Below are 24,242 nucleotides of genomic sequence, written 5' to 3'. Positions count from 1 at the left end.
AACAGACCATCAGGGGGCGCTGTATGACTGATATTATGGTGAAACCCCTCCCACAAGAAACTCTGAGGACCTTGGTTCTCCTGGCAGTTTCCTGTCTGTGAACCTTGTTGCAGTGTGGGAAATCGCTGTTTACAGCTGTTTACAACTGCCAAAAAAGCATGCAGCAGCTACATCACCTGCCAACAGTAAAAATGTCACCATGTAATAAATGTCAGAATGTAAATCAGGGATTTAAAAGATTTTACGATGGGCAAACACTGACTAAATCATTTATACATAATTATTGTAAAAATGAAGCACTTTTTTTTACTACATTATTTTCACTGGAGATCCTCTTTAAATGTAGCTTTAAAGGACTTACAAGGCCAAAATCTGCCCCCAAAACGTAAATAAAGTTAACTACCTGCATGACCTTGTAAGGCACGGAGGACGCCGTCCGCGCCCTCCGTGCCGTTCCGCCTGGTCCCCTCTGCTCAATAGCCCCCCGAAAGGCTGCGACCCCACGGTCCGGGTCGGTATCTGCAGCCTGCATAAAGATGGCCGCCGGAGCTGGCCACGGCTGCACAGTCCGCATAGCCGCTACTGCAGCTGCGCAGCTCTAGGGCCAACCCTCCGATCCATGTAACAGGCAGCGTGGATCGGAGGGTTGGCCCTAGAGCTGCGCAGCCGCAGTAGCTGCTATGCGGACTGCGCAGCCGTGAGGGACACAAATGACTAATAGGGGCTGGAATAAGCCCCAGGTAAGTAAAGCTACATTTAATATTTCACTTCGGAAATCCTTTAAGTCAAAATTTTGATCTGCAGATGCTTATTCAAGGTCTATGGCTAAAAGTATTAGAGGCAGAGGATCACCAGCATAGCTAGGCAATGTGCATTGTATAAAAGGAAATACAAATGGCAACCGCCATATCCCTCTCAAGTCAGTTTTCCTTTAAAGGACAACTGAAGAGAGAGGGATATGGAGGCTGCCATATTTATTTCCTTTTAAGCAATACCAGTTGCCTGGCAATCCTGCTGATCCTGTGTCTCGAATACTTTTAGCCATAGACCCTGAAAAGCATGCAGCAGATCAGGTTCTTCAGTAGGTGATTGGACACATTATCTTCCAGTGTTGCCAACTTAGCTACTTTGTCGCTATATTTAGCGACTTTTGACACCCCTCTAGCGACAGTTTTTAAAAAAAGCTACTAGCGACAAATCTGGCGACTTTTTGTCTCCTGTTATTGGAGACTTGGGAGACTCTAAGTTGCCAGGGACGTCACTCACAGTAGCCCCTTCCTGCTTCCATCGCAGGCGCTCTTGCAAGTTGCTGGTGTGAGCGCCCCGCTGAGTGACGTCAGGTGTGGGCCGGTCGCTGGATCATGATGTGTGGGGGTGGAGCCGTAAGAGGTGCTGATCGGCACTGCTGTTTGAGTCAGAGAGAGACGGGGGTGGAGCCGTTATGCAAATTACGCGATGACATCATTTAGGGCGGGGTCGGGGCGGAGCTGTTATGCAAATTACGTGATGACGTCATCCAGCGACTTTTAGGACAACCAATAGCTACTTTCCTTACTGAGGAGTTGGCAACACTGTTCTCTTTCTGTAGTGTCATGTGACAGGCCTGATGTTTCAGAGGGGCTTGCTTGGTGGTGCAGTATCACCAGCCTTGAGAATCATTTGGCAATGGGTGTAGCCTGATTCCGGTCCCTAATCACAGCTGTGGCCATGTCCTTCACTAGATAGCTCTCACATGGAGGACGGAGTGCCTGGAGTATATACACTGAGGCTGCTCTGTGACAATGAAGGACAACAGCTCCCTGCCACAAAGGGATTGTTATGTTTATCTGATATAAAGAGGAAATGAAGAGAGTAAGAAATCGTCCGCAGTGCCCGGCGAGGACTATCACAGGATGTGCGGGGAGGCGGATCAGTCAGGGAAACCAGGAACATTCCAGCACGAGTGTCACCAAAAGAACAAACAGCGGACCCTGAGAACACTATACAGATCCCTGCACAGCTCTGCTATCTCATCCCACACAGCAGCATCAAAGGCCTGCAGAGGGATTATAAAGCATAACGACTGCCCTCAAGGCCTAATACATACGGGAGGAGCTTCCATCTGTCCTTTTGAAAGGGACAGTTCCTCTTTTGAAGCCCAATCCGTCTGTCCCTCTTTCTTCCTCATTTGTCCCTCTTTCAGGACTGAAAAATGTATTTATAGTAAACCTGAGGGTGGGGGGGAGTTATAAGTACCTGGGGCTTCCTCCAGCCTCTGCAAGCCGATCATTCCCTTGCTGTCCTCCCCCGCCTCCTGGATCTTCTGAAAATGGCCTTCAGAAAATCCTCCAGTCCAGGTCCAGCCGGCGCACGTGCAGTCCGGCCCCATGTGCACTCCTATGGCCGGCAGCATTCTGCGCCATAGGGTGCGGATCGGATGATTTTCGGGGGCCATTTTCTAAAGATCCAGCAGGCAGGGGAGGATGGCGTAGGAGCAGAGCCGGGACAAGGTCCTCCAGCACCCAAGGCTGAGACACCAAAGTGCGCCCCTCCATCCCTGCCACCCCAGCCATCACACACTGATTGCTATTTGACTAAGAGGCGCCACAGGGCCCACAACCTCCCCAACACCTTAATATCTAGTTATCTGGCTTGCAGTCACTGCCATGTATCCCCTTCTCCTATTTCTTTCTGCTTCAAACACAATTAGGAATGCCAGCTGAATGAATTCTGCGCCCCCTCCTACACTGCGCCCTGAGGCTGGAGCCTCTCCAGCCTATGCCTCGGCCCGGCCCTGCGTAGGAGAGATCGTCCTGGAGAGGCTGGCTGAAGCCCCTGGTATGTATGGTATATTTAACCCCCCACCACCACCACGTCAGGCATAGCTCCCAACTGTCGCTCTTTGGAGGGACAGTCCCTCTTTGGGAACCGAATCCCACTCTTTCTTCCTCATGTGTCCCTCTTTCAGCACTGATGTACAGATCTATATTAATATATGTATTTTTTCTACTGAAACATGTGTTTAACTGACTCTAAACTTTATGCTAATCAATTTAATTTATATATTTATTATTTTCAAATGTTAAAATCAAGAAAAACTAATGATTATAGAGAGGACCAGTGTGGTTTGAATGTTAAAATGACATCTTTTGATTTTTTGCGATATGGGGGTGTGGTTAGAGCTGTGGCAGGGGTGTGTCTTAAAATGTCCCTATTTCTTATGTCAGAAAGTTGGGAGGTATGATCTCAGGTTCACTTTCATTGACTATAAATTTTATTCTCACCTTTTAACCATTTCAGCCCGCGGGTATTTTTCACCTTATGCATCAGAGCAATTTTCACCTCCCATTCATTAACTTTATCACTACTTATCACAATTTATTGATCTATATCTTGCTTTTTCCGGCACCAATTAGGCTTTCTTTGGGTTATACATTTTGCTAAGAATTATTTTTTTATAAATGCATTTTAACAGGAATATTAAGAAAAAAATTGAAAAAATTCAGTATTTCTCAGTTTTCGTCCATTATAGCTTTAAAATAATACATGCTACCATAATTAAAACCCACATATTTTATTTGCCTATTTGTCTCCGTTATTACACCATTTAAATTTTGTCCCTATCACAATGTATGGCGCCAATATTTTAATTGGAAATAAAGGTGCATTTTTTCAGTTTTGCGTCCATCACAATTTACAAGCTTATAATTAAAAAAAATGTTTGTAGTATACCCTCTTCACATGCATATTTAAAAAGTTCAGACCCTTAGGTAACTATTTATGTTTTTGTTTTTTTGGTTTTTTTTTAATTGTCATTTTTTTCCATTAAAAATTTTATTTGGGTAATTTTTTGGTGTGGGAAATAAACAGTTAATTTTAAATGTTATAATGTGTGTAAATTGCCTTGAAAAATGTATGTAGATGTAGTTTTACTATTTGGCCACAAGATGGCCACATTGAGTTTTTTTTTTATGTCCTCCTCGCTTCCCGGAAGCATAAGGAGGACGGAAAACTTTTTTTTTCAGAAAGACTGCGGCCTCTGATAAGAGACTGTCGGTTTTTCTGCTGGGGACTAAGATCAGTGAACGGGAACCATGTTCCTGTTCATTGATCTCAGGGCTACCAGGGAACGGCACGGAGGGCACAAGCAAGGTGCGCGGGAGCGCGGCACCGCAACAGAGCAGCCTCCTGGACGTGAGGATCATGTCCGGGCGGCTTAAATGGTTAAATTGATATATTTCTTATTTTCAAATTTTATTATGAAGGAAAAATATTGATGATAAAAAGGACCAGACACAGTTCTTATTGTGAGCTACCTCTGGTTATTTAGTTTTTCATCACATGCTCTGCTTTTGGTTCCAGGAATAGGTTGTTTGCTTCACAGAAAAAGTCAGTTTTGGCTGAACTGGGAATGACTCTAGGGAAATTCCACTTTTGTTGAGAAGTAAAAGTCCCACCTTTTAATTTGGGCCATTAGTTTGTGGCCTGACACTGATGCTCATGAGCTACAAGAAAGGCTGTGGTCTATTTTTCCATGTAGTCTCCTCTGAGTTCCACACACTTCCCCCTGCGATGTTCCAATGCATTTATAAGCCTTAGACATCCAAGGTGAAAATAAACTGATGAGAAAAACAATTGTATAAATCCCCCTTCTCCTAAAAATGACTTTTTTTTAGATATCCCCCAGTTTTATTGTATATTTAAATCTAATTTTATCTATGAATTAAAGGGGCACTATTGCCAATTTCATCTTATTTCGACCCTTTAGCAAAACATATGCATTGTTGGAGTAATTGTGTTTCTCAGTATGTACTCTTATACTACCGGTAATGTATTTGATCACTGGCAATAAACATTTATAGCAAGGCAGTGACGTCGGTAGTATTACCTTTCCGACTCCAATGCAGACTAAACCATTATGTAATAGGGAGGCATCTGTTACAGATCAGTGAGCGGCCGTTACATTATTCACCCCTCTGGCCAGCTCATGTATTTATTTTCCTCCTTGTAACTGCACTAACGTGCAGTTACTGAGCGCACAGCAGCCGCCGTAAAGTGAGGGACGCAGCCACCTCCGTTTAGCGTAGGAGCGCCGTCTGTGCGTAGTTACCCTGCCCGGCCGCCAAGGACCCCTTTACCTAAGCTGGCAATGAAACGGACACCTATTGTTGTCCGTTTCTATGGGAACCTGACCGCCTTCCGAACTGCGCAATCTAGCGGCGTCTAGGTGTCAGAAAGGTAATACTACCGACGTCACTGCCTTGCTATAAATGTTTATTGCCAGTGATCAAATACATTACCGGTAGTATAAGAGTACATACTGAGAAACATAATTACTCCAACAATGCATATGTTTTGCTAAAGGGTCGAAATAAGATGAAATTGGCAATAGTGCCCCTTTAATGACCCTTTCTATCCCTTTCCTCCTCTCAGAAGCCATTTACTGACAGAAAAGTGTTTTATGGCTGTAATGTACTTATCAGTGAGGGTTATGCTATAGTCTGACCCAGTTCGACCCGGACAGAAACTGTCACTTGCATACCTGATGTTTAACTCTTTCAGGCAGAGAAAGAAAAAAAAGGAACACAGCCTAGTTATTTGTGTGCTAGGCACTGTACATACACATGTCTATCTCATCATTTCACCTCGGTTGTCCTTTAAACTTTAACTGTAGTGAGAAGAGTATGGAGGCTGCCATATTTATTTCCATTTAAACAATACCAGTTGCCTGGCTGTCCTGCTGGTCTGTTTGGCTGCAGTGGTATCTAAATCACACCAGAAACAAGCATGCAGCTAATCTTATCAGATCTGACAATAATGTCAGAAACACCTGATCTGCTGCATGCTTGTTCAGGGTCTATGGCTAAAAGTAATAGAGGCAGAGGATCAGCCAGGCAACTGGTATTACTTAAAAGGAAATAAGTATGGCAGCCTCCATATCCCTCTCACTTCAGTTCTTAAAAAAAAAAAAAAAAGCCTTCTTTGTCAAGGATGTAAAAAATGAGACAAAAATAACTATGACATTATCATGTGACTTCAGATAGATGCCAGATAGGGATCTCAATCAGATGCAAATAATTCAAAGTGAGGCCTTGTTCACATTGCGCTACGTTCGCATGTCCATCCGTGTTGGTTGTTTTTTTTTTTTTTAAGGTGTCTTTTTTTTCCGATTCCTGGAGTTCGGGTGGGCGATTCGTTTTTGTGCTTAGCAGTTTTCTAAGCGTTTTTTCAGAGTGGTTTTGTAATTCCCTCCCTGACATAAGTCAGGAAGTGAACTCTTTGAATACAATGTATTTATTCTTAATAACGCGAGCGCAATCGCCTTAATGCGCATTTTTGTACGCGTTCGCCTATTTGCCTATACCTTCCATGGAGGCGGAATTGCCCCGAAAATGGAACATGCACCGCTTTCCTAGCCACCGCGCATGACCCGCGCTGATATGAACCTTCTCATAGACATTCATTGGGCATGCGGTCGGGGGGCGTTTTTTAAAAACCGCAGGTGGCCGAAACACCCCTTCGAAAATGCCTGCAGTGTGAACAAGCCCTTAATGCAGGATTATACAAATTCTGTATGTAAAATTATGCAGCTTGAAAATGGGCCAATCCAAAGCCTCGGAGAGGCTTGATTAGTCTATTCTTAAAGAGTACCCGAGGTGGGTTTTTAAATCTAAAAAAGGGACACAAAGGCATGTTCCCATCTGCAGGACAGGCCTCTGTGTGTCGTTTGCAGCTCTCCGTGCCCCCTGCGCCCCACTTGACTTTCGGGGAAGGGGCTTCCCACTACAGGATAAGGAGATTCTCCGCTGCCCGCTCCCCGCCTCTCCCCGCCCCCTTCCCGTCAATCAGCGATGTGCTCTCAGAGGAGAGTACAGGCGCTGCTTCTCCAGCATCTTAACCCCAAAGGTCACGGAACTGAAACTACAGGACTCCAGCAGCTAGGAGCGGCGGGGAGAGGAGGTATGAGCGCTGCCCGGTCCAGCAACCCCATCGGATCAGGCAGATGGTTTTGTTTTTTTACTGTTAGACCTGGCTCGGGCTCTCTGTGACAGTATAATGAAATGGTATAAAAAAAAGCTTTATAGCTGAAAATAAAAGCTATGAGACTCTTTTCTTTGCTACTAATGTTCTATTCATTATTCGTACTATACATGCAATTCATTATACCACAAGGGTTTTTTTTTTGCTTCAGGGGTTTGCTTTAAAACGCACAACGAATGCAATACCAGTGACTTGCGTCATATGTGTGGCTGATGCAAGTTTGCAAAAACGTACTTCGCATATGACTTCTGTCAGGCCCGTTTCTGTGGGCGTGCAAATAGTGCAATCGCCCGGAGCCCCGGATTGAGGGGCGTAGCAGCGGGGGGAGTGGGTATAGTAGTAACAACTCACCTTCCATCGCCGATCCCCCGCAGCCTCTACCTCCTTCCTCTCCTGGCATCCATCATAACCATGAATCATGTAACATGACCGCATGTCATCACAGGGGGCGCTGTTATCAATGCGACAGATGCCGGGAGAGAGGTAGAGGCTGCCGGCATTGGCGGCAGAAGGTGAGTTATAACTACGCAATACCCGCAGCCTCCACCGCTGTGCCCACCCTCCTGCACCTACCTATCTAACCTATACTGGAGCACCTACCTATCTAACCTATACTGGGGCACCTACCTATCTAACCTATACTGGGGGCACCTACCTATCTAACATACGGGGCACCTACCTATCTAACCTATACTGGGGGCACCTACCTATCTAACCTATACTGGGGGCACCTACCTATCTATCGTATGCTGGGGGCACCTACCTATCTAACCTATACTGGGGCACCTACCTATCTATCGTATGCTGGAGGCACCTACCTATCTAACCTATACTGGGGGCACCTACCTATCTAACCTATACTGGGGCACCTACCTATCTATCGTATGCTGGGGGCACCTACCTACCTATCTATCGTATGCTGGGGGCACCTACCTATCTAACCTATACTGGGGCACCTACCTATCTAACCTATACTTGGGGCACCTACCTATCTATACTATACTGGGGGCACCTACCTATCTATCCTATACTGGGGGCACCTACCTATCTAACCTATTCTGAGGGCAACTGTACTGGCTACCTTTATGGAGGGTACCTACCTATCTAATCTATACTGGGGGCAACTATACTGACTACCTATATTGGAGGCACCTACCTATCTAGCCTATACTGGTGGCAACTATACGGGCTACCCTTTACTGGAGGCACCTACGTAGCAAACTTATACTGGGGGCAACTATGCCTGGCTACCTATACTGGGGGGACCTATAGCTGGCTAATTATACTGGGGGCAACTATGCCTGGCTACCTATACTGGTGGGACCTACAGCTGGCTAACCTACACTGCGGGCACCTATACCTGGCTCCACGGGCTGTTTCTTTATTCCAGTTCTGCATTATAAATATCCTTGGGTTGGTAGCTGGACTGTGCAGAATGTATCAGGCAGGTGAGATGGATGATCGCGTTTTATGCCAGCTCTCTGCAGGGCATGAGTCAACTCTGCTGACAAATCTTTATTGCACCACCCCAGAGGCGATATAACACGAGGAGCAGAAATATCACAGTAATGTCCTACAGGCAGCTAAGATCCTGCAGCCCGGAGCTAGCGTCATCGCCCCAAGCGGCTATTTCTGTGCAGCCCTGTCATCCGATACATGTGACATTTCAGTGTCACAAACTCATCGGTGACAGTGCTTTAGCACCTTAAATGTTCCCGAAGGAGCAGCTACTACAATGTGTCATGCTGGCGTAACTCCCTTACAGCTTCCCAGTCTAGAAATAGAAAATGAAAGGACAGGTAGACAGCAGCTGCTGCTGGTGTCACATGGACATGACAGAGCAGCAATGCACATGTCACCTGTGCCGTCTCCTCAACTTTACAGATGCTACAGTTCTCTGCATGGATTTAAAGTGCACCTCGGTGGAATAAAAACAAAAAGACAAAAGTTACTTACCATCATAGCATCAGATACACTTCCTATATCTATATATTGCTGCATATTGGTATGTAACCCCACCCTCCCAGTGACGCTTAGCCTAGGCTGTTTGCCAGAGCATTATTGGAGACCAGGTATGTTTTCTACTGGCTTCAGTGAAAAAACATTCTGCAGAGCTGCACCTGACAGGACTAAAGATGTCGCAACCTGTGTCACATTTCAGAATGTAAATTAGGGTGAGGAACGATTTTACAATGGGCAAACACTGACTACATAATTTATAAAGTAGCATTGTAAAAAAAATAAGCAATTTTATTCATCACATAATTTCTCAGTAGGGCGATCCCTAACTTACAAAAAGGTCAGTTCCAGGGGGTTGTCAGTAGTAAGTTGAATTTGTTTGTAAGTTGAGTCATGTGTTTATTAGTTGAGCCATGTGTTATACATGGTGACATGTGGATACCTAGTTTACTCTTAGGCAACTCTGGATTAGGACATATAGTATAAAGAATATTTTTTGGTTGTTTTCAATGTTTTCATTTTTTTTTTTTTTAAGCGGATCCGAGATGAAAAAGTAACTATAACAAGTAACTTGTCTATACATCTTATCTAGAGTTTAGAAAGTTTACACATCATATCTAGCTGCAAACAGCTTCAAAAGTTTATGATTATTTATTCCGGTGATACAATGAGGGCAGCCATGTTATGTTTGTCACAGGCTGAGGGCTAGAGATGCTATCAGCTTGCCTGTGTGTAATGTGACAAATTCAGTCCCCTCTCCTCCTCCCTCCACCCCTCTGCCTCTGATATCTCTGGCTAGTAACCTCCTTCTCCTCCTGCCCAGACTGAGCTCCCATAAGCCCATGCTACAGTGCCAAGGCACTGTGAAAAGCTGTGGGCGAGGCTTGTTTAGTTTATAGGGAATTAGAGTATTAAAACAAAACAAAAAAAGTATTTGGCTTGAGGAATGCCCTATAAACAATATGAAAGGAACACAATTATGCAATGAGTACAAGTTTATCTCGGATCCATACAGTACTAACAGCTTATACAATACTGTGACATGTAACAACAAAAATATATAGTTACAAAAACAGTGCTGTATAATTTGTACATAAAGACAACATTGTATGTATGACATGTAACTTGAATCATCTGTAAGTGGGAGACTAGTCCCTTTTTTAACAACTATATATGACATCTCTTATTTTAAAGGACCACTCCAGACAGAACAGACAGGTTTTGGACTAGTCCATCTCCTTATGGGCAATCTCAGGGTTTTCTTTGTTTTCAATTTTTTTTCTTGAACGGCTAAAATAATAAAATATCAGCCAGCTTCCCTAAACCCTTGTACACTATTTTGGCAGTTATATTTAACAACTGCCATTCAGTAAATGCTTTTGAACACAAAGGAAACCCTGTGAATCCCCCATGAGGAGAATTTAACTGCTTACTTTTTTTCACTGGAGTGGTCCCTTAAAGGGGCACTATGGTGAACAATTTTAAAATTTAAAATATGTGCAAACATAGATAAATAAGAAGTATGTTTCTTCCAGAGTAAAATGAGCCATAAATTATTGTTCTCCTATGTTACTGTCACTTGCAGTAGGTAGTAGAATTCTGACAGAAGCGAGAGATTTTGGACTAGTCCATCTCTTCATTAAGGTATTTTCATCAAGGCTTTTATTCTTTATAAAGATATTCCCTGAAAAATATTTATACAATGATGCTAGCCAGCTTCCCTGCTCTTTACACAGTATTTTGGCAGTTGGAAAGAGCAACTGCCATTCAATAAGTGCTTTTGAAAATAAAAAAATCCCTGACAACCCCCCCATGAAGAGATGGACTAGTCCAAAACCTGTTGCTTCTGTCAGATTTCTACTACCTACTGTAAGTGACAGCAACATAGGAGAAAGGTAATTTATGGCTCATTTTACTCTGGAAAAAATGTACATCTTATTTGTTTGTGTTTGCACAGATTTTAAATTTTACAATTTTCGCCATAGTGCCCCTTTAACCACTTGAGAACCACAGTGTTAAACCCCCCTAGTGACTAGGCCATTTTTTACTAATTGGGCCACTGCACCTTTAAGGCCAAGCTGCAGGGCCGCACAACTCAGCACACAAGTGATTCTCCCCCCCTCTTTTCTACCCACCAACAGAGCCCTCTGTTGGTGGGGTCTGATCGCTCCCCAGTTGTTGTTTTTTTTTTTAATAAATATTTTTGTTATTTTTTAATACATTTTCTTATTTTTATATTTATTTTTGTATTGTCCCCTCCCACCCCCCGCCAGCCAATCAGCGTGATCGGCTGTCATATGACAGCTGATCACTTTCTGGACTACAGAGGGGACAGCCGCGTCACACGTGCCTTAGATCGCAGCGCTGTACAGGTATATTAGCCGTCTAACAGTCTCCGAGCGGCTATCGCCGCTGGGAGAATGAAGAATCTCCTGCTAGCTCCAGTTTCAGCCATTCATGCCAATTGGCGTGGAGTGGTTCAGGGTCTGCTTCCGCTTTCATGACAAGTGGCGTGGAGCAGTCGGCAAGTAGTTAAAGAAAAATTGTAACCACGAATTGAACTTCATCCCAATCAGTAGCTGATACTCCCTTTTCCACGAGAAATCTTTTCCTTTTCACAAACGGATCATCAGGGGGCTCTGTATGGCTGGTATTGTGGTGAAACCCCTCCTACAGTGTGATGTCAGGACCATGGTCCTGACAGTTTCCTGTCTTTGAATCTCATTGCATTGTGGGAAATAACAGCTGTTTGCAGCTGTTTCCAACTGGTAAAAAAAATCAAGCAGCATCTCCTTCCACTGCCAGCAGTAAAAATGTCACCATGTGATAAATGTCAAAATGTAAATAAAGGAAGGGAAAGAGTTTTCAGTGGGCAAACACTGACTAAATCATTTATATATAATTATCATAAAAATGAAGCACTTTTTATTATGTTATTTTCACTGGAGTTCCTCTTTAAGTCTTGTTTCTGTCTGGTGTTGGGCTAGAATATATGTGTGCTGTTACAAGTCCAGTTACACCTCTGGAATGCTGGCACTGGTATTTATGGGAGTATGCCCTGGCACGTGCGGAGGCTCATCACTGCTAATTGTTTCATTAAATCAGGAATGAAATGCAAAATATTTCCACCTTGCTAAGAAAACACTCTCACTGCCCTAACAAAAATATTTATACCCTGTGAGGGGGACACGAGATGAGTGACAGATATTTAGGGAGGAGGGTGGTGGAGGGTGTCGGCTCTGGTGTGGCTGTCTGTAGTATTTGCCAACGTCCTATAACAGTAACCAAGGAGATATTTACCACAAGGCATCTGTGTCTACATAAAGGGGGCTTCCATTTTGTTTTGATGGAAGCTTACCAGATCAGATGATGGCATAAAATGGCCTTCTTCACAGCGGTGAAGCTACAGAGCCATTTTACATTACCCCCTTCCTCCCCGCAGCACTGTACATATAATATTCACATGATTCAAACCACCAAGGCCTCGATTCATCATTGTCTTTGAGATAACTTTTTCCAGTTTGTTAAATTACCGAATTCGAAGTTTAGCGATTTCTAGTTGTATTCATCAAGGTTTTTTGGCATTCGGTGTGAATTCGATAACAATTCGGTAACCATTCGGTAATGTGTCGATATTTCCATTTTACAGCGGTAATTTAACACAAGGCCATAAGATTCCCATGGAATTGTGGGTAAAAGGCAGTCCTTTGAGCACTACGTAGCAACATTCTGAATAGGGCTTAACACCTGGACCAGGATTCTGGAAGTGGTTGGGACAATCCCACAATTTGATAGGAGCCTTTTCTAAAAAAATTATAGTGCAGCTAGCAAAATTAGTTAACCCTGGCACTGCCTGTGTTCTCTTACAAGATGATTCAAGAGAAATGCAGATGTCGTGTTATAGCAAATAAATCTATTCTCTTGCAAATTTATATGGTTCTAGACCTTATTCTTGCCCTTCTGTGCCTTTGAATCACTCTCAGCTGATACATAACCACTTCAAATGGCTCCATCTTCTCTGTCAGCAATGATCTGACAGGAATAACGACAGAGCAGTGAAGGAGATAACTAATCCTAAATGTAACGCTAAACCACGCCCACTTTCTTTTTCATGAATTGCACTTTCTTCCGTTTTAGCGAATCGTTACCGAATCGTTAACGAATGTTCGCTAACAGCTGTAGATAACTTTGATGAATCCTGAAATGAAGTTAACAAATTCGGTATTTTACCAAACTATTGTTAACAAATTTGCTAAGTGTTGATGAATCGAGGCCCAACTCCGGCTTTTCCAAAGATGGCCGCCACGTGAGAAAGGAGTAAGCAGAGGAAAAGGAATGGCTTGTTATTGATTGATTACCTCGATTAATACAGTGGTGATCCTTAGAGCATTCTATCCTGGATAAAATGCATACATTTATGTGTATGAAGAATTTTAAATTGCACAACTTTTCGCAATAATGGTGCTTTAACCACTTAAGCCCTCAGTCGTTTTCACTTTATGCATCCGAGCAATGTTCACCTCCCATTCATTAGCCTATAACTTTATCACTACTTATCACAATTAACTGATCTATATCTTGTTTTTTCCGCCACCAATTAGGCTTTCTTTAGGGGGTACATTTTGCTGTACATGCATTTTAACAGGAAGAATAAGAAAAAAACGGAAAAAATTCATTATTTCTCAGTTTTCGGCCATTATAGTTTTAAAATGATACATGCCTCCATAATTAAAACCCACGTATTGTATTTGCCCATTTGTCTCGGGTATTTCACCATTTAAATTATGTCCCTATCACAGTGTATGGCGACAATATTTTATTTTATTTGGAAATAAAGGTACATTTTTTCCGTTTTGCATCCATCACTATTTACAAGCTTATAAAAAAAATTGAAATATTTCATCTTACATAGATATTTAAAAAGTTAAGACCCTTAGGTAAATATTTATGTGTTTTTTATTTTTTTATTGTGTTTTTTTTTTATTATTAAACATTTTATGTGGGCATTTTTGGGAGGGTTGGATGTATATAGGGTTTGATTTATGGAAATATATGAGTGTGTTAATTTTTTTTTACTTTTAGATGGAGTTTGTTTACATTGCGTCACTCTAAGCGTACAATGTACAATGTACGCTTAGAGGGACATGGGAATTAGAAAAAGCAAAGCTTCCGAGAGAAGCTGTCGCTTTTTCTGCGGGGGAGAGGAATCCGTGATCGGGCACCATAGCCCGATTCACTGATTCCTGGACTACCGAATCCGCTGCCGGGAGCGCACGTCAAGGAGGACAAAGTGGTTGAAGGACAACCGAGCCAAAAATAAATGAATAAAATAAACGATTGTATCTATCTTCCTTCTCCTAAAAATGACTTTTTACACTTACGCCAACTCCCTGAATGGTCGGATCTAAAGACATATACTAAATGGGGCCTCATAGAGGCGTTCAGTATTTACCCAATCTCCCTAGCTTCTTTGATTTGGTCTCCATCTCCTCCCAAGCTACCCTATATTAAAATCCTTCCTACGATTAAATTTACTCTTCAACTATGGTGCTCAACAGTTATGAAAGCTAATCTTAGATCCTCAATATCTCCACTATATCCTATACTAGGTAATCCTGCTTTTACTCCAGGTATGACAGAAAGTTTCATGGGTAGATGGTTCAGTCTTAAATATACCAATCTCCATAATTGGACGAATGTTCTCACCAGAAAACTCCTCACCAAAACTGCACTAGAGGAAAAAATAACCTTTACGCCACAACTGTCTATGGAATATAATCAAATTAGTCATTTTCTTAGAACTCTCACTAGGGGAACAGATCTCCTTCCCATGTTTACTCCTTTTGAAAGATTGTGTCACAACAAAGGTCACCAAAAAGGGCTTATTTCGGCTATTTATGTGCTACTTCTAGACAATTCTGGTACCCTTAAACTCAAACACTCATATATGACCAAGTGGGAACAAGCTCTTGGACAATCCTTAGAATTAGAAGACTGGGTTTCAATATGGGAGAATGCAAAAAAAAACATCAATATGCACACAAGTAAAAGAAAACATTTATAAGTTGATTTTTCGGTGGTATAGAACACCGGAAGTATTATCAAAAATATATCCTGATGTACCCAATCAATGCTGGAGGGGATGTAATCAGATAGGCTCTCTAGAGCATATATTCTGGTATTGTCCAATTGTTCAACCACTATGGGTAGAGATTCAATCCTTAATAGCAAGGGTAACAAATACTAATATTCCTTTAGACCCCCTCTATATGCTCCTAGGTAAACCGATACCGGGAATAAAGAAGTATACGATGAGACTGATTACACATATACTAACAGCTACTAGACTATCTATAGCATCCCACTGGCGTAAACCCCTCTCTCCTACAATCTCTGCAGCTATTACAAAAATCAGTTGGACTAAGGTTATGGAATATCTCACTTCTCTTCTAAGAGATACGGAAGAGAGATTTAAACAAATATGGGACCCATGGGAGACGTACTTTCTCAACTACATCCCTCCCTGATATATGTTTGTACCTTCTAACCTTCATTGAAACGACTTATGGGACATCAGACGGGAAACGAATTCTCATTGGGATCCTACAGATCACTATGAATGGCCTAACTAATATATATCACAATGATCCATGATTTTTTCTTGCTTCTCCTCCTTAGTGGGGCACAGCTCACGATATCAGTGCTACGTTCTCTTCTCCACATTGATGGACAGACCACAGGAACAAATACTCAGGTTCTAATCTCAACTTCTATCTTAATAGCATGTTATTTTTCTCTCTTTTTTTTTTATTATTATTTTGTTCTGGTTTTATGGATAAATGGAAATGTTGGACAATACAAATTCATACGATAACCCATTTTTCATATCTCCAATTTTATTGTATTATAAACAGGATATGTGCCCTTTTGTTGATATGGACATTTGCTGACAATTTCAAATGTTTGTATGATACAATATATGTTTAATAAAAACAGTGTTACAAAAAAAAAAAAAATGACTTTTTAAGAAATTCCACAGTTTTGTTTTATGCTTAAATCTACTTTTTAAGTTTTAACTGTTTATTGTTCTTGCTCAATGACACATTCATTGAAGTATGCCAGAGCTAAAATTTATGAACTATTGACCCTTTATATCTCTTTCCTGCTCTCAGAAGCCGTTTTCTGCTAGGAAAGTGATTTATAGTTGGAATTCCTTATTAGTGAGGGTCACACTGTAGTCACTTCCTCTCTGAGTCAGGACTGAGTTAGCCATTTACATACCTGATATTTAACTCTTTCAGACAGTGAAAGAAAAAAAGGAACACAGCACAGTTATTTGTGTGCTAAGCATTGTACATACCCATATCTATCTCATCATGTCACGTCACTCAAGTATCGAGTACTCGAGTATCCTTAAAGGAGGAACAGCATCAGAACAGGCTCAGAGTATCTATTCACCTAGAATAGGCATTCCGAGTCTGTGCTGTGTGTGGACAAGGGTGGTGTTTGTAAGACTACAGATAGTTTTGCAGCTTAGGGCTAGCTTAGAAGGTGGAGGGGCGGCTATTCCATGAAGCAATGTGAATCATGTGCTTCAGGTTAGCAACAGTTAGAGGGCTGCAAAAGGCGTCTCTCATTCCCAAGTGTCCCCCTCCTTGCACTTCCCATCTCCCTGGATGCGCGGCTCCGTTTCACTCACCTACTTTTAGCATCCCAGTGATAGGAACTCCATCCAGCATCCTGTATCCATGGCTACAGCGGTGCCTCATGTTACCTGTTACGTGCTGCCGGGTCACATGAGGAGCCGCTGTAGTCAGAGAGGAAGCAAGATGTGTGGCTGGTGATCCCATCGCTATCTGCTGAGAGCGGGAGAGTGATATAGCATCAGTGCAGCACATACTCTGCATCCTGGCATGGGCAAACGCAGGGGGGATTACAACTGCCCAGAATCCCCCCTCAGACCAGGGCCAGTGCAGTGTCTGGGGACAGGCACAAGATGAGACACAAGAATACCTACAGGTATCCTGCAGCTCACAGCACTGCCCCCTTTCTTTCCCTGCTACAGTTGACTTTGGATGGAGCAGCAGCATGTGTACAGAGCATGGAGCAGCTCTGGGGAACTTAACAGAGTCAGGTATGAGCACAGCCCTGTGCCCTGCTATGTGATTGCTTCACTCTCCCCTTCATTATCAATGTCAGCTGTCCTCATTATATTCGGCAAAAATCGGACATTTAGGAAATAATTGTCAGATCCTCTTGGACAGGAAATGTGTACCTAGCATGATGTCCTAGCATATTTTTATACTGTAGTGTGCGTAGCTGAGGATACCTTTCAGGAATCCTCCCCTCCCCCCCCCCCCTTGAAAATCCTGAGTTTGCTGGGTATCAGATGCTGCAGGCCACTGGCCAGCAGGGAGGAGATGCTGTCTTGGAGGAAGCAGAGGGTAGTAAGCCTAGTGCCAGAGCCTGCATTGCACAGCCTAATGTGTCTCTCCTCTCCGCTCCGGCTTTGCACACACACATGGGGGGGGGGGGGAGACGCAGAATGTATCGCTTTAGGCAGCAAAAATTCTAAAACCGACCCTGAGCAGGTGTAATGTAATTAAAAAATGCAGCCCATAGAGCATAGCTCTGATTTGCTGCTGTGGGGACATCCACGGGCCCTTTACGGTTTTGTGGTGACAAATGTGTTTGATAATATTGCAGCAAGTTGTGACAGTACCTGTTCATTGTCTGCACACAATGGGGGATAAATAATCGGCCGGCACTGCAAAGCCCTGGCCACATGATTTCCATTGTTGTGGTGTAGATTCTGGACGCGCCAACCTCTTTGTTTGCTGCCTGGCATATTGTATTACTGCTTTTATTTTGCATTTGCTGGCTGAATGGAAAGCTGAATTGAAACACACAAGATTGAATATCAGGGGGAGGAAATGCCGCTCTCCTATCTGTCTGCTCGCGGCCGCTGGTTTGTGGCTGCTCTGTCACTCGTGTGGGTCGCTGCCCTTTCTGCTGGGATAAATATAGAATGCTACGATCCACAACATTCTAAGAATATTCTACAAGAGCTTATACTGAGCTTCCTTTACGTGACCGGTCACAGTCAGGGCATGCATCAAATAAAGGCGCCTGGAAATTTGGGGCGCCCTGTAAAGCCGATAGAAAAATACCGGTATTAAATACTGATATTTTACTATATCCAAACCTAACCCTACTCTCACACAGAACCATCCCCCTGACACCGAACCCTAAACCCTTCCTGCACAAATGGCCTACCTAACGCCTAACCCTTAATCCGGCATTCCCAGCCCCCGCACAAATTACCTACCTAACGCCTAACCCTTATTCCCCCCGCACAAACTACCTACCTAATGCCTAACCCTGAATAAAAAACCCACCTGCACAAACTACCTACCTAACACATAACCCTTAACCCCCCCTCCTCCACACAAACTGTCTAGCTAATGCCTAACTCTTAACCTTTCTCCCGCACAAACTACCTACCCAATGCCCAACCCTGAAAAAGAAAAAACACCCGCACAAACTACCTACCTAACATATAACCCTTACGCCCCCCTGCAAAAACTACCTACCTAACGGATAACCCTTAACCCTCTCGCACAAACGACCTGCCTAACCATTAACCCGCCAACACAAACTACCTACCTAATGCCTGATCCTTACCCCCCCCCCCCCAAACTGCCTACCTAACACCTAACCCTTAACCCCCCCTCCGCACAAACTACCTATCTAACGCCTAAGCCCTAAAATGGACCTGGACTCTTGCACAGGGCAGAAGGAAATTTGTGTATTTAGGGAGTTTAGCCTGTCTAAGTAATTCCCCCTCATTTGTGTCTAATCAGAAGTTGTAATTGATCTCTCCCCGTGTCACATGACTGCCATGGCAGAGATTGCAGACAAGCTCATTTGAAAGCACAGGCTGTTAATAATACATCTGCTTCAATGAAAGCAGGAAGTAGAAAAACTGCAGATTTATTGCAGAATTTGTATCAGCTGTAACAAAGAAATGTCCCTCTTTCTATGTGTGTGTATATATATATATATATATATATATATATATATATATATATATATATTTCTCTAGAAAGGACCAGTGTGGTTTGAATTATAAAGCAACATATTTTCTTATGAAATCTTTATGGTATGTGTGACTAGGGGGCGTGCCGGGGGTGTGATTAGGGGTGTGACAGGGGCGTGGCTTAAGTGTCCCTCTTTCTCATCTCAAAAAGTTGGGAGGTATGCACTGGTCTTTTCTATCCTGTTCATTTTCCTTCATATTAACATTTGAAAGTAAGAAATATATCGATTTAAAGGATGGAAAAAAAGTTTAATGTCAATTAATCACGTTTCAGTAGAAAAATACATATATTTAAATAAATCTGTACATTGGAACTGAAAGAGGGACAAATGAGGAAGAAAGAGGGACAGGTCTCCAAAAGAGGGACTGTCCCTCCAAAAGAGGGACAGTTGTGAGCTATGCAGACCACATCCTGCGTGGTTCCAGTCCAGTCAGGTGCTCCTCATGTGTAGAGGTTGGCCAGAGCCACCTTTAAAGTTTAACTGTCGGGCATAAAATCAAAAATTAATTCTTTATTTTTATCTGGTAAACAAGTAATAAGGATGCTAACCAGGCAATCCAAATGTTAAAATCACTGGTACTTTTCTTGTTGATAAATGATCATTCCCCAGTTTACCTGACTCTTACTGTATATGGTACACACAAAATTTGGTACACAAAAAGGAAGTTGCAGGGGTTGCTGGGTTGTCCTTTTTTGCTTCTCTATTTCCTCTCAGACTTAACTAATGCAGCCTGATTGGCTGAAGCCTCTTTCCCTCCTATTTTCCCCTCCCACACCTCTGTTCCTCTCTGATTGGCCAATATTTGTCATGCTGAGACAATGCACTTTCTATAGTAAAGGGCGGGCAAATCAGATAGAGGAGAGTAGGGCAGGAAATGACACCAGGATTGGCTTCAAAATAGCCACACTTAAAATGGGAAATGCTAAGAAGGATTTTCTCTTTTTACTGTAGAAGAATCACTAAAATCAACATGTGGGCAGTGCAATACATATGTTATGTAAGTAGAGCAAGTATTTATCTACTTATACAGTATATGTGTTTTTTTTTCTGAGATAGTATGGTTGACAGCTCCTCTTTAATAAAGCGAGCTGGGTGTACAGCACAAGTGAACATGAAAAGAGGAAAAGGTTATTTAATATATATGGGACAATAAATGTGCTGGAGAAATAAGGAAGTTTAGTTTTACAGCATCGATGTTGTAACTTATGCTAAAAATAAATGTTTAATGTTGCAGTGTGATATTTTCTGGATTCCTTGTTCAAAACGCCTGCTAGGGGTGTTCCTACAGGCTTTCCAGAGCTGCCATTGGGCAGCTGTCTCTCCATGGCCACGCCCCCTGCTGCTCCCCCGCCTCCCTGCATGCTGGGAGAGAAAAGAAAAGAGAATAGAGTCACGCAAGTGAAAGTGGGCCAGTGCAGCCCACAGGAGCGCCGGAAAGCGTCAGTTTTGGTGGCTACCTAATCCGCCCAACCCCCCGGATCAGGCAGCATATTTTTTTTTATTTTATGAGCCCACCTTGGGCTCTCTTTAAAGGGAAGCCAATTAACTAATCTATTTGTTTTTGTGATGTGGGAGGAAACACGAGTGCCCGGAGGAAACCCATATTAACATGGGGAGAACAGACAAACTTAGTGCTGATAGTGCCCTGCCTGGGATTTAAACCAAGGAGCCAACGCTGCAAGGTGAGAGTGCTATCCACTAGGGCTAGGCCACTGTGCCGATGGGTGGGCTTGAGTAGATTATAAGTACCTAAGTACCTTCCCCTCTACCTAAGGACAGCACCCAGTTTGAATTTGCCCATCTTACGTTAAAAAAGTGGTACATTTATAGATTGTCCATAATGAATTTTCTGACATGCCCAATTTATCGAATAAAAGAAGCATCTTATTTGAATCCTGTAATCTATCTACAGTATTAAACAAAACTCGACTGGTCACCTAAGGGTTGATTTACACTATATGCATTCAACTGCGTCACGCATTGCACATTAAATTCAATGTACTTCATAGCTCCCAACTGTCCCTCTTTTGGAGGGACAGTACCTCTTAGGGAGCCCTGTCCCTCTGTCCCTTTATCCTCATCATTTTTCCCTTTTTCAGGACTTTGTCCCTCTTTCTATGTAAATATATATATGTCTCTAATGAAAAAAATGTGTTTGATGGACTCTAAACTTTATTCCCATCCTTTAAATTGATATATTACTCATTTTAAAATGTTACTATAAAGGAAAATGACCCAGGATAGAAAGGACCAGTGTGGTTTGAATTATAAAACAACATATTTTTCTTATGAAATCTTTATGGTATGCATGACTTGGGGCCTGATCAGGGGTGTGGCAGGGGCATGGTTTAGGTGTCCCTCTTTCTCATCTCAAAAAGTTGGGCGGTATGGTACTTGTTTGCATTATAGCGCATGCGTAATTAATAAGGAACTGCTGCATGCTTTTTTGCGGATGCCAGGTGCATGAAAGAATGCTAGCAACGCAGAACGCAATTAGTCTGTGTATGAATTTGTAAACGGCAAGCCACAAGCCAATTCCCATCCGCCAGGACATCGGCACAAATAGAAGGAGGTGGGGTCCAGGCTGCGATCTCTCTCTGATTGGTCCTCCTGGGTGAAGCTTGAACCTGGTTTGTGGACACAGTACAGGGGGGCTGGAAGGTGTGTCCCATGTTTTCCAACCTGAGCAGGTATATATGCTGGGTATATGAGGGCATACTGTATGCAATTATAATATATATTGTAGATTGTTTTTCCAACCTGGGAAGGTATTAATGTTGGGTATATAGCAGGGTCGTACTATATGCAATGATACTATATAATCTTTTCCTTCCTGGGGAGGTATATATGCTGGGTATATGGGAAAATACTGTATACAACCATAATATAACGACTTATTGCTGTGTACATTTCATGTAATAATCGTTACCGTCGGCAGGGAGTCTCAGTTCAGCTTATGGCCCTGCTCGCTCTGTTGGCTGGCTAAGCAGTTCTGCCTGGTCACACAGACGATGTTGTATGCTGTATATCACATATATGGAGACTACAATTAGGTTGAAGAAGAGGGCCACCATGATCTCCCGTGACCCCTCTCACCCTGGCAGCCACTACTTCAAGCTCCTCCCGGTGGGCTGTCGCTACAGGACTATACCAGCCAAAACCACCAGGCGGAAGAACACCTTCTTCCCCCAAGCCGTTCGGTCACTGAACTCTGACCTTCCCCGGTCCGGCCTGCATTTCTAATTGCCGGGTCGGTCAGCTGGTCCCCGGTTTCTTATCCGGAAATGGGGGCCTTTACTAGCATTTACTGGCATCACTATCTGTCTATCTGATTACTGTATTACAAATTGCATGTGTTTGTGTGTCTCTACTCTGTCTATGCCATGTGTACCACAAATAATTCCGATTATAGCGCTTGCTGTACTTGGCGAAATAAAACTGATTCTGATTCTGATACAGTTGTGCGGTGCCTGCTCTCTGTTGGCTGGCTGAGTGGTTCTGCCTGGTCACGCAGACATTGTATGAGAATATATCACGTATATGGAGACTACAGTTGTGCCTGCTATCTGTTGGCTGGCTGAGTGGTTCTGCCTGGTCACACAGACATTGTATGAGAATATATCACATATATGGAGACTACAGTTGTGCCTGCTCTCTGTTGGCTGGCTGAGCAGTTCTCCCTGGTCACACAGACATTGTTGTGCACTGTATATCACATATATGGAGACTACAGTTGTGCCTGCTGCTGCTGAAGTCTCACAGACTACATGTGTGGCCGGTGCTGCGGCTGCAAGTTTTAGTAATGGAATTTCAATGAATAATTGAAGCTGAGGTTTAGGTTTCAGAGCAAGCTTAGCTTTCAGCACTTGCCTGCCATTATTCTCTGAGGCTGCAGCCCACTGCACACATAGGTGGTCTCTCCATATAGCTGCAGTCTCCTCTATGCTGCACTGGTGGTGGGTGGTCCTGGGACTTAAAGGGACACTAAATAAAACCTACTTGGTTATCCAGGGCAAGGAGAGTGTTGCAGAGAAAGAGACTATTGGTCCATACTCACGGGCAGCAAAAGTGGCCTGTCGCCAGCACACGTGAGCGTGCGGGTGACAGGCCGGCGACAGCTCCTCGCCAGGTCCCTCCGCGTACACACGCGGAAGAGGGACCAGCGGCTCGACGGAAGCTGTCGCCGACGTTACTCCTCCCCCTGCCGGAAGCTCTGCATACCTCAATGGAGGTTGCTGTCGCTAGTCCGCGTACTTACGCGGACTAGCGAAAGCTGCGGCGGAGTTGCGGCGGCGACTGTCGCCAGGCGATTGAACATTTCAATCGCCTGGCGACATCAGCGACGGGCGACAGTTCGGGGTGCGCGCCCGTTCAACGGCCCATACTCACGGGCGACCTGTAGCCAAGTTACTTTTTCTCGTAAGTTTTCTCGCGTGCATGAAAAAAGGGCGCCACGAAAAAAGGGCCCGAGTTGAAAATGAAATGGCGCCAGTTATTAACGAAATCTGATAATTAAAAACATCATTGTCAATCTTTGTTAACGATAAATACCGTTGTAAAAACAGACGAGAAATAATAACGAAAATATAACGTTAAATATCGTTGCGTAATTCAACAATACAGCTTAACTCCACCCTACCATCACACAGAACCCTCCCCTGGTGATGCCTAAAACTAACTACTCCCCTGGTGGCGCCTAACCCTAACCACCCCCCCCTCCCGGTGGTGCCTAAGCCTAAACCACCCCCCCCGGTGTGCCTAACCCTAACCACCCCTCTTGTGGTGCCTAACCCTAACCCCCCGGTGGTGCCTAACCCTAACCACCCCCCAGTGGTGCCTAAACCTAACCCCCCTTTCCTGGTTGTGCCTAACCCTAACCACCCCCCTGGTGGCTCCTGACCCTAACCACCCCCCCCTGGTGTTGCCTAAAACTTACTAGCCGCATGGGTGGTGCCTAACCCTAACCACTCCCCCTGGTGGTGCCTAACCCTAACCACTACCTCTGCAGAAACACCCTTTTACAAATAGAAACAATAATATCTTTGAGAACGTAAAATCTGTACATATAAACAAAATAATATTACAAAAACTATAACGTTGCAAGATTCTAAAACGATAACATACTTCAAAAACTATAATGTTCTAATCTTGTTAACGATATT

The 24,242-nt window shown here is 43.4% G+C and overlaps 1 protein-coding gene across 4 annotated transcripts in view; it reads left to right on the top strand.

Moving 5' to 3' along the window:
* CLIC5 (chloride intracellular channel 5) overlaps nt 1–24,242 on the top strand; it is a 374,361-nt gene that overhangs the window by 98,875 nt on the left and 251,244 nt on the right. The window contains exon 1 of one of the 4 annotated variants that reach the window (XM_068280170.1): nt 20,613–20,762. The exons of the other annotated variants lie outside the window; for them this stretch is intronic. The gene's annotated coding sequence lies outside the window, so the exon portion shown is untranslated. Of the gene's footprint in view, nt 1–20,612; nt 20,763–24,242 lie in introns of those variants that run through there. 4 annotated transcript variants of the gene reach the window in all.

Source organism: Hyperolius riggenbachi, chromosome 4 (genome assembly GCF_040937935.1).
Source record: "Hyperolius riggenbachi isolate aHypRig1 chromosome 4, aHypRig1.pri, whole genome shotgun sequence".
NCBI classification, from domain to species: Eukaryota; Metazoa; Chordata; class Amphibia; order Anura; family Hyperoliidae; genus Hyperolius; species Hyperolius riggenbachi.
Note: the sequence above shows the minus strand (reverse complement) of the source record. Positions and strands in the feature narration are given on the sequence as shown.